Raw genomic sequence first — 8,293 nt, 5'->3', positions numbered from 1 at the left:
GCTCGGGCTCCCGCCCACTGGCACGCGCGGACCCGTGCGTCATCTCCTTGTTAGCATTCAGAGCCTTCCTTGGAGCAGGTGGCGCCTTTATTAATATTTATGAGAAGGTGCCCCCGCCCCCCTAACGCCGGCCTTTCTGCTTCCCCCACGAAATATGCAGAAGCGCCAAGATGCGCGCGAGCCTTAACTCCCACTTGGAAATCTCACTGGGCCTGACGCTGTAATTCTCTAAAGAAGCGAGGAGGTGGCTGAGTGGATGGACAGGCGGATGCCCGCAGACACACTCCAACGACTCCTGGACTTTAATAACTTGGTGTCTAAGGAACTAAGACAGCCTGGCCCGGTTTGATTCCCGGTCAGGGGACAGGCCCTGGTTGCGGGTTCGATCCCCAGTGTAGGGCATGCAAGAGGCAGCAGATCAATCATCACTGATGTTTCTATCTCCCTCTCCCTTCCTCTCTGAAATCTATCTATCTATCTATCTATCTACCTACCTATCTATATGAAATTAATACACAACCTTAGAAGAATTAAATAAGATAATTCAACATATATTCATACCTCCTGTGTGCAATCCAGAATCTAGCATATAGTAAGTGCTCAATAAGTGCTGCTTGTCTGTTGTTGGAGTTTCAGGAGTCCTCCTTAGGGCTGAGAGGTGAGCCATTCCCACCTCCTCACCTCTCTAATCAGAGTAAGTCTAATTTTATATTTAAACATAGAGTTTCTAGAGCTTAAAATTTTTTTCCAAACCAGTGACACTCCCGGTCAACAAAATGACAAGTGGTTTAGAGAAGATATAAAGTGTTTTCAACAAATTTCTATGACTGCTATGTGATAGAGAGCGGGACTCTTGCCCCAAAGGTCAGCTAACTTAAAGCAGGGTTTCTCAAGCTCAGCACTGGTGATATTTGGGGCTGGGTGGTTATTGCTGGGCGCTGTCCCGTGTGTTGTATGAAGTTTAGCAGCATCCCCGCCCACTAAATGCCTCAGCACCGACCCCTTCCCTGAGTTGTAACAACCAAAAATGTCTCCAGACTTCATCAAGTGAACCCTGAGGCGGGGAGAGGGGGGTTACAAAATCACCCCAGTTGAGAACCACTACCTTAGACTTAGGTCTTCAAGGGGCAAGTGAACATTCTGCTCGATGGGGCTTCATTTCATACAGAGGAAACCAACAGAGAAAAGCTTGGGTATGTACAAAGGCACACACACGCCTTCAAGTAAGAAAAAACGAAGGCTGGGTCACGGGTACAAACTGCTAGTTGTTGGGGATACAGGGCAAATAATTGCTCCTGGAATCACACCGCTATCGTTCTAGGGCAGCCGTGGGCAAACTACGGCCCGCGGGCCGGATCCAGCCCGTTTGAAATGAATAAAACTAAAAAAAAAAAAAAAAGACCGTACCCTTTTATGTAATGATGTTTACTTTGAATTTATATTAGTTCACACAAACACTCCATCCATGCTTTTGTTCCGGCCCTCCGGTCCAGTTTAAGAACCCATTGTGGCCCTCGAGTCAAAAAGTTGGCCCACCCCTGTTCTAGGGCCTTGTTGTAGTTCCTGAGCTGAACTTATTTTAGTCCCTAATTTACTTAAATAGAATCAAAGATTCTTGGAGTCTACGAAGCATTTAACAATCATCTAGTCCAACCACCCACCTGATTCAGAAACCAATATAACGTTACACACCGTTTCTCCTGAGACACCTCTAGTGATGGGAAACTTGACCTCACTGGGCTGCCCGCCTTTGTTTTGTTTTGCTGAATGGTTTGTAAACTAGAAATGACTTGCTGTGATTAGAAATTTGGTGGCAGCATGCTACGTATTGTACTCATCCTATTTGATCTTTCTTAGAAGGCTCCATCTTTTTCTAAATTTATCTTTATTGATGGAAGTATTAGAGACTTCCCCCCACCCCCCACCATTGGCCCTCTCTACTCCAGTTCCACCCCCTCCCCAGGCCTTCACCTCAGGAAGGTTCCATCTTGGAGAAGCCTGTTTTCCATGACATTCTGGAAATGAGCTGCTGAATCTTTATTGAAAACCTATGTCAATCACAGCCCAGTCAATAAAGATGACATTCTGAGACAATGTTCCCATCACTGGTAGTTCTCAAACACCAACATGCAATTCAAGCCTATATTCACCTCCATCCTCGATCTCCAGGGTGGATTAAAATCCCCGATTTGTTTTCACAAGGGAAATGGAATATTCCCCATGATTCAAAATCTACTCACAGCCATCTAGCCTGCGGGTAATCGCTCCCTACCACAAAGCACATGCACTAAGGACAAGACCATATTGCTTTCACAAAGAATAAGCAGTATTGTAAAAATTGACAATAAATCAACCCCAGGAATAGAAATGAATTCCAGGGTAGTCATCTCTGTAAAATGACAAAAATACAGGAACTTGTTGGCAAATAAAGATTAAGATCCCTCAAGATATTGGAAAACCCCATAAGGGTAAATGTGATGACAATTTTTTTCTATAAAGAAGAGAATTGAGCCCTAATTGGTTTGGCTCAGTGGATAGCATGTCGGTCTGTGGACTGAAGGGTCCCAGGTTCGATTCCAGTCAAGGGCATGTACCTTGGTTGTGGGCACATCCCCGGTAGGGGGTGTGCAGGAGGCAGCTGATTGATGTTTCTCTCTCATCGATGTTTCTAACTCTCTATACCTCTCCCTTCCTCTCTGTAAAAAAATCAATACAATATATTAAAAAAATAATAATAATAAAGAAGAGAATTGAGCCGGGCTGCACCCAGCTGGCATGGCTCAGTGGTTGAACCATCAACCTATGAACCAGGAGGCCACAGTTCGATTCCAGGTCAGGGCACATGCCTGTGTTGCGGGCTTGATTCAGCTGATTGATGGTTCTCTCTCATCATTGATGCTTCTAGCTCTCTCTCCCTCTCCCTTCCTCTGAAATAAATTAAAATATATTATAAAAAAGAGAGGAGAATTGAATATTTCAATAAAGGAGAACCCCAAATTTTAATAAGAAAAATGAGGTCCCCAGGGTGGGGGAAGGTTTTAGATCTACAGTGCCCCCTTCTCCCTCCTCCCCCCCAAAAAAAGCTGTTATTCTTCTTTTCTATGGCTACTGGTGGTTTATCAGCACAGATCAGTGGGTGGGGACTGAAGGGTCCTGGGTTCGATTCTGGTCAAGGGCAAATGCTCAGGTTGTAGGCTCAATCCCCAGTAGGGGGCATGCAGGAGGCAGCCAATCAATGATTCTCTCTCTCTCTCCCTCTCCCTTCCTCTGTAAAGTCAATAAAAATATATTAAAAATAAAAATAAATAAAATACAGAGACCAAATGATAGTCTGCAAAATTCTTGGCCTGGACTGGCTTGGTGACTGGGTTTTGGAGAGCTATAAAAGGAAAAACTCATTGTTAGATATTGATCCAACACCTAGAATGTGTGGGAAATTGATGAGAAACACATACAGCAGTAAGATATAGAACAAGTGTAAAACCAGAAGCTTTGACAGGCTTGGCAATGTATGATCATTTAAAACCTGATGATTTTGCAGATCTGCATAGTCAAATAAATACAGATTTTTCCCCCCAGCTTAGGAATTTGTTCATTGGGTGTAATGATGAGCATGAACAAAATGCAAATGTATAAATCAAAGGAAGCTTCTCATTGCCTTTTAGAAAAGGTTACCCCAAAGTCTGATAATAGCAACTCTTTCCAACTAAAGGAAGTAAATAGGAACTATTCTTAAATCCTTTTGTAAACCTTGTTTGGAACAGAAAAATATTTTATTCATTTTAAGGAATACGCTCTAAATTATTTGCAAGATCTAGGAGGAATGCCCAGCTAGTGTCTTACAGAACTGTAAAACAATGATGGCTGGTCTGATTATCGAGGCCACATTGAAGGAGAGGAAACTACAGCGAAAGGGGGAGATGGGAAGGGCATGTGGTGTCCGTAAATCGGAAAAACCTCTGTAGGCTGGGAGTCAGGGGTTTAGGATTTCAATGTCCACTTCCCCATTAGCCAGCTTCATGGCTTAGAGAAAATTGCTTAGTTTTTCTGAACTTCAATTTCTTCATCTAAACCAGCAGTTCTCAACCTGTGGGTTTCGACCCCTTTGGCGGTCGAATGACCCTTTCACAGGGGTCGCCTAAGACCATCCTGCATATCAGATATTTACATTACGATTCATAACAGTAGCAACATTACTGTTATGAAGTAGCAACAAAAATAATTTTATGGTTGGGTCACAACATGAGGAACTGTATTTAAAGGGCCAGAAGGTTGAGAACCACTGAATTCTAAACTATAAAGGGCTTCAAATAAAATCCTTCCCTGCTCTTAAATTTAATGGAATTACACTCTACATTTTCTTCCAAAAACCAATCACATATTTGTTTAAATTGACCCCCAAATCACTGATGGATTTTGAAGTATCTATAATAATAAAAGCTAATATGCAAATCAACCGAACGACCGAACAGCAGAATGACCGTCTGGACGACCTTCCGGACGACCTTCCGGACAACCACGCTATGGCACGCACTGGCACCAGGCCAGCCGAGGCGGGTGCACAGGACGTTAACTAATATTACTGTTGACTAAGCCTTTAAAAATCTCCTTTGATTTTCACAGTGCCGCTCTAGAGTAGCTATTATTACCCTCTGTCTTGAGGGAAAGGAAATGGACTTGGAGACAGAGTCGCTGAGGTGGAGACCAGGGTTCCAACTCAGGGCCATCTGATTCCAAAGCCCAGAATAGCCCCGGTTCACACCCTGTCCACAGAGAAACCCGTGACGACAAGGATTCTGAAAAAGGACTAGCAGGGCTGCCAACCGCCCTGCCGCCACTCCTTCCTCTTCATCAGTCCTTTCTCCCCAGTGGACCGCGTTTGTTTCTGTGTTGACTACATTCCCAGCCTTCCTGAGCCTTACTGCACAGGTTCCTTTCTTGCTTTAGCTGCTGCTTGAAAATGTCCTCATCCCTACGCGTCTTCAACGACAGGTGCTTGGATTCTCAGAGCCCAACGAAAGCTCCGTGTGCTATTTTGCCGGCAATCAAAACTTAATGCCAGGATTTGCTCGCGTGCGGTGAGATGTGTCTCCCAGCCCCTGTTCCTTTCCCGCTGCTGCTGAGCCACATGGTAGAACACAAAGGCACCAATAGGCCTGCCCCTTGGTACCCAGATTGGCTGATAGGCCTGCCCCAGTCCCCTCCTGAACTGGATTTTGGGGTGAGGCCTGAACTCCTCAGGGGCTTCTTAGGACCATCCAGAGAGCGGGACATCTTTTCCTCCTCGTTTTCTCTCCTCAGCAGGAGGGAAGGCTGTTCACCCCTCCCTATTTCTACAGAACTGCCTCCCTCCACTTCCATCCTTTCCCCTACTGCTGCCTTTCACTGAAGCTGCCAGGTTGCCATGCCAATAAGGTTCCCATGGTTACTAGGAAGAGCTGCTGCATTCCAACAGGCAGGGCTTACCCACAGGAGGAGAAAAGGAGACCAATATTGCCCCAGGGCAAAAAGGGACGGAAGGGGTGTCTCAGCCCCGGGAATGTTGGAGAACAGATCTTGTTTATCTTGGTGTCTCTGGGCTGGATCTTGGACCAAATCTCGCTGCCTCCACTCAAGTTCTCTATTCCCTAAACCGGGAGAGAGGCGCCTGGCACTAGTTCAAATCCATTGTTTTGCCTGGTGTGGAGTCCAATAGGCACCACATTGTGAGGATCCTGTTAATATGTAAATACACTGATACATCTGGGCTCTTTGTCCAGCTAGAAAAATGGCAAAATGCAAAACATGCTCTGCTGCCTCCTCCATTGGATAGCTTGTCTGAGAAACTGCTTTTCTCCTTATGGTGTTTCCCCCGGACTGACGAGTCTAAGCCACATCACTCTTTAAAGAAAACACACAGAGTTTGTTTTCTCTCAAATATAAAGACATGTATTTTCATGTAAAATTCAGAAGTAAAGAAAAAATTTTTAGTCGTTCACAATTCCAAAATCAAAATACTTATTTTTTAATCCTCACCCGAAGATATTTTTCCACTGATTTTCAGAGAGAGTGGAAGAGAGAGGGAAAGACAGAGAGAAACATCGATATGGGAGGAATCTGCAACAGAGGTCTGTGCCCTTGACCGGAATTTGAACCTGGAACCCTTCAGTCCCCAGGCTGATGCTCTATCCACTGAGCCAAACTGGCTAGGGCTATTTTTTTCTTTTTAAAATACAGTTTTTGTTACTGGTTTGTCTCAGATAAACACACTTTACTTTGTACAGATTTTGCTATAGTGAGTATTTTTTCTCTTTGTGTTTCTATCAATTGTCAAATAAAAAAATGGCAATTTACCAGCCGGTGTGGCTCAGTAGTTGAACATGAACCAGGAGGTCAGGGTTCAATTCCGGGTCAGGGCACATGCTTGGGTTGTGGGCTGGATCCCCAGTGTGGGGTGTGCAGGAGGCAGCCAATCAATGATTCTCTCTCATCATTGATGTTTCTAGCTCTCTCTTCGTCTCCCTTCCTCCCTGAAATCAATAATAAAAAGATATTTAAAAAATATAGTTACCTTCTATGCCTGGAAGCAGAGCATCAACTTCTCTTTGAGGAACGTGCTCCTTCCCAACTACGAGGGGAGAAAAGTGATTCTTATCCTCAAAGATGGGGAGTGGATACCAAGATGAATTTGCATAAACAGACCTTACTAATGTAGTCCTTATATTCCATAAGTCCCCCATGTATTGTCTAGTCAATTCCCCATGAGTTATTATCCACTGAAGCTCAAACTCTCTTTCCATTGTTAAAAGGATATATAAGCCCCCAGAGCTAAATGCTACTTTAAGTTTTACTTCTTTTTTTTCTTGTGAATTTCCGTGCACATAAATGTTCATAAAAATTATGTGCTTTTTATCCTGTTAATCTCTCTTTTGTCAGTTTAATCATAGGCTCCAGGTACTGGATTTAAGAGAGTGAAGGAAAAGTGTTTCCTCCCTGATATATCCATGTTCATAGCAGCATAATTTACAATAGACAAGAGATGGAAACAACCCAAATGTCCATCGGTGGATGAATGGATAAAAAAAATGTGATATAACGATACAATGGAATACTATTGAGCCTTAAAAAGGAAGGAAATTCTGACACATGCTATAACATGGATGAAACTTGAAGACATTACGCTAGGGGAAATAAACCAGTCACAAAAAGACAAATACTACATGATTCCACTTACAGGAGGTATCCAGAGTAAATTCACAGAAACGGAAAGTGAAATAGTGGTTGCCAGGGGTTGGAGGGAGGAGGAAATGGGGGGATGTTATTTAATGAGGACAGACTTAAATTACAAGGTGGAAAAGTTCTGGAGATTGGTTGCATAACAATATGAATATACTTAATACTATTGAACTATATACTTAAAAATTGCTGAGATAGTAAATTTTATGTGGTGTAGTGTGTTTTTTTAGTTTTTGTTCTTTTAATAGATTGATTTTTTTAGAGACAGAGATGAACAGAGAGAGATATGTTCCACTTATTTATGCATTTTTTGGTTGCTCCTTGTATATGCCTGGACTGGGAATCGAACCTACAATCTTGGTATATTGGGATGATGCTCTAGCAACTGAACAACCCAGTCAGGGTGATGTTATATGCATTTTACTACAATTTAAAAAACTCAGCCCTAACTGGTTTGGCTCAGTGGGTAGAGCATCGGCCTGTGGACTCAAGGGTCCCAGGTTCAATTCTGGTCAAGGGCATGTACCTTGGTTGCAGGCACATCCCCAGTGGGGGGTGTGCAGGAGGCAACTGATCGATGTATCTCTCTCATCGATGTTTCTAAATCTCTATCCCTCTCCCTTCCTCTCTGTAAAAAAAAACAAAAAAAACACAATCCAATAAAATATATTAAAAAAACAAACAAACAAACATAGAGTTACCAAATTATATCTATAACATCATATGACCCAAACATAAAACTACTAAATTATATATAAAAAACATATGATAGGAATGTTCATATCAGTGTTATTCATAATATCCAAAAACTAAAAACAGAGCCATGGAGACCACGCCATCTTGAGTGGCTGCTTTTTGGAAATGTATACTGTACACCCAAAGACCCGGCATCCAGAGATCGGCTGCTAACCCGGAGACACCGGATCTAGGACAGCGTGACTACGTGGAGTCCTGCTTCTCTCGGAAAGCAGATCCAAGCAACAGCAGCCTCCTGATCACCACACCCTCTGTCTGAGGAACAGCAGCTGTACATGAAGCCTCCCCCCACCAGCCAGAAGAGCCACCAAAGCTGTGAACA

At 43.4% G+C, this 8,293-nt stretch overlaps 1 protein-coding gene across 1 annotated transcript in view; it reads right to left on the bottom strand.

Annotated features, from left to right (window-relative positions):
• Positions 1–8,293, bottom strand: part of FEZ1 (fasciculation and elongation protein zeta 1 (zygin I)) — an 81,952-nt gene that overhangs the window by 42,983 nt on the left and 30,676 nt on the right. The gene's annotated exons all lie outside the window — the stretch shown is intronic.

Source organism: Myotis brandtii, unplaced genomic scaffold (assembly GCF_000412655.1).
Source record: "Myotis brandtii unplaced genomic scaffold, ASM41265v1 scaffold325, whole genome shotgun sequence".
Lineage (NCBI taxonomy): Eukaryota > Metazoa > Chordata > Mammalia > Chiroptera > Vespertilionidae > Myotis > Myotis brandtii.
The sequence above is the reverse complement of the archived record's forward strand: the minus strand, read 5'-3'. Positions and strand labels throughout refer to the sequence as shown.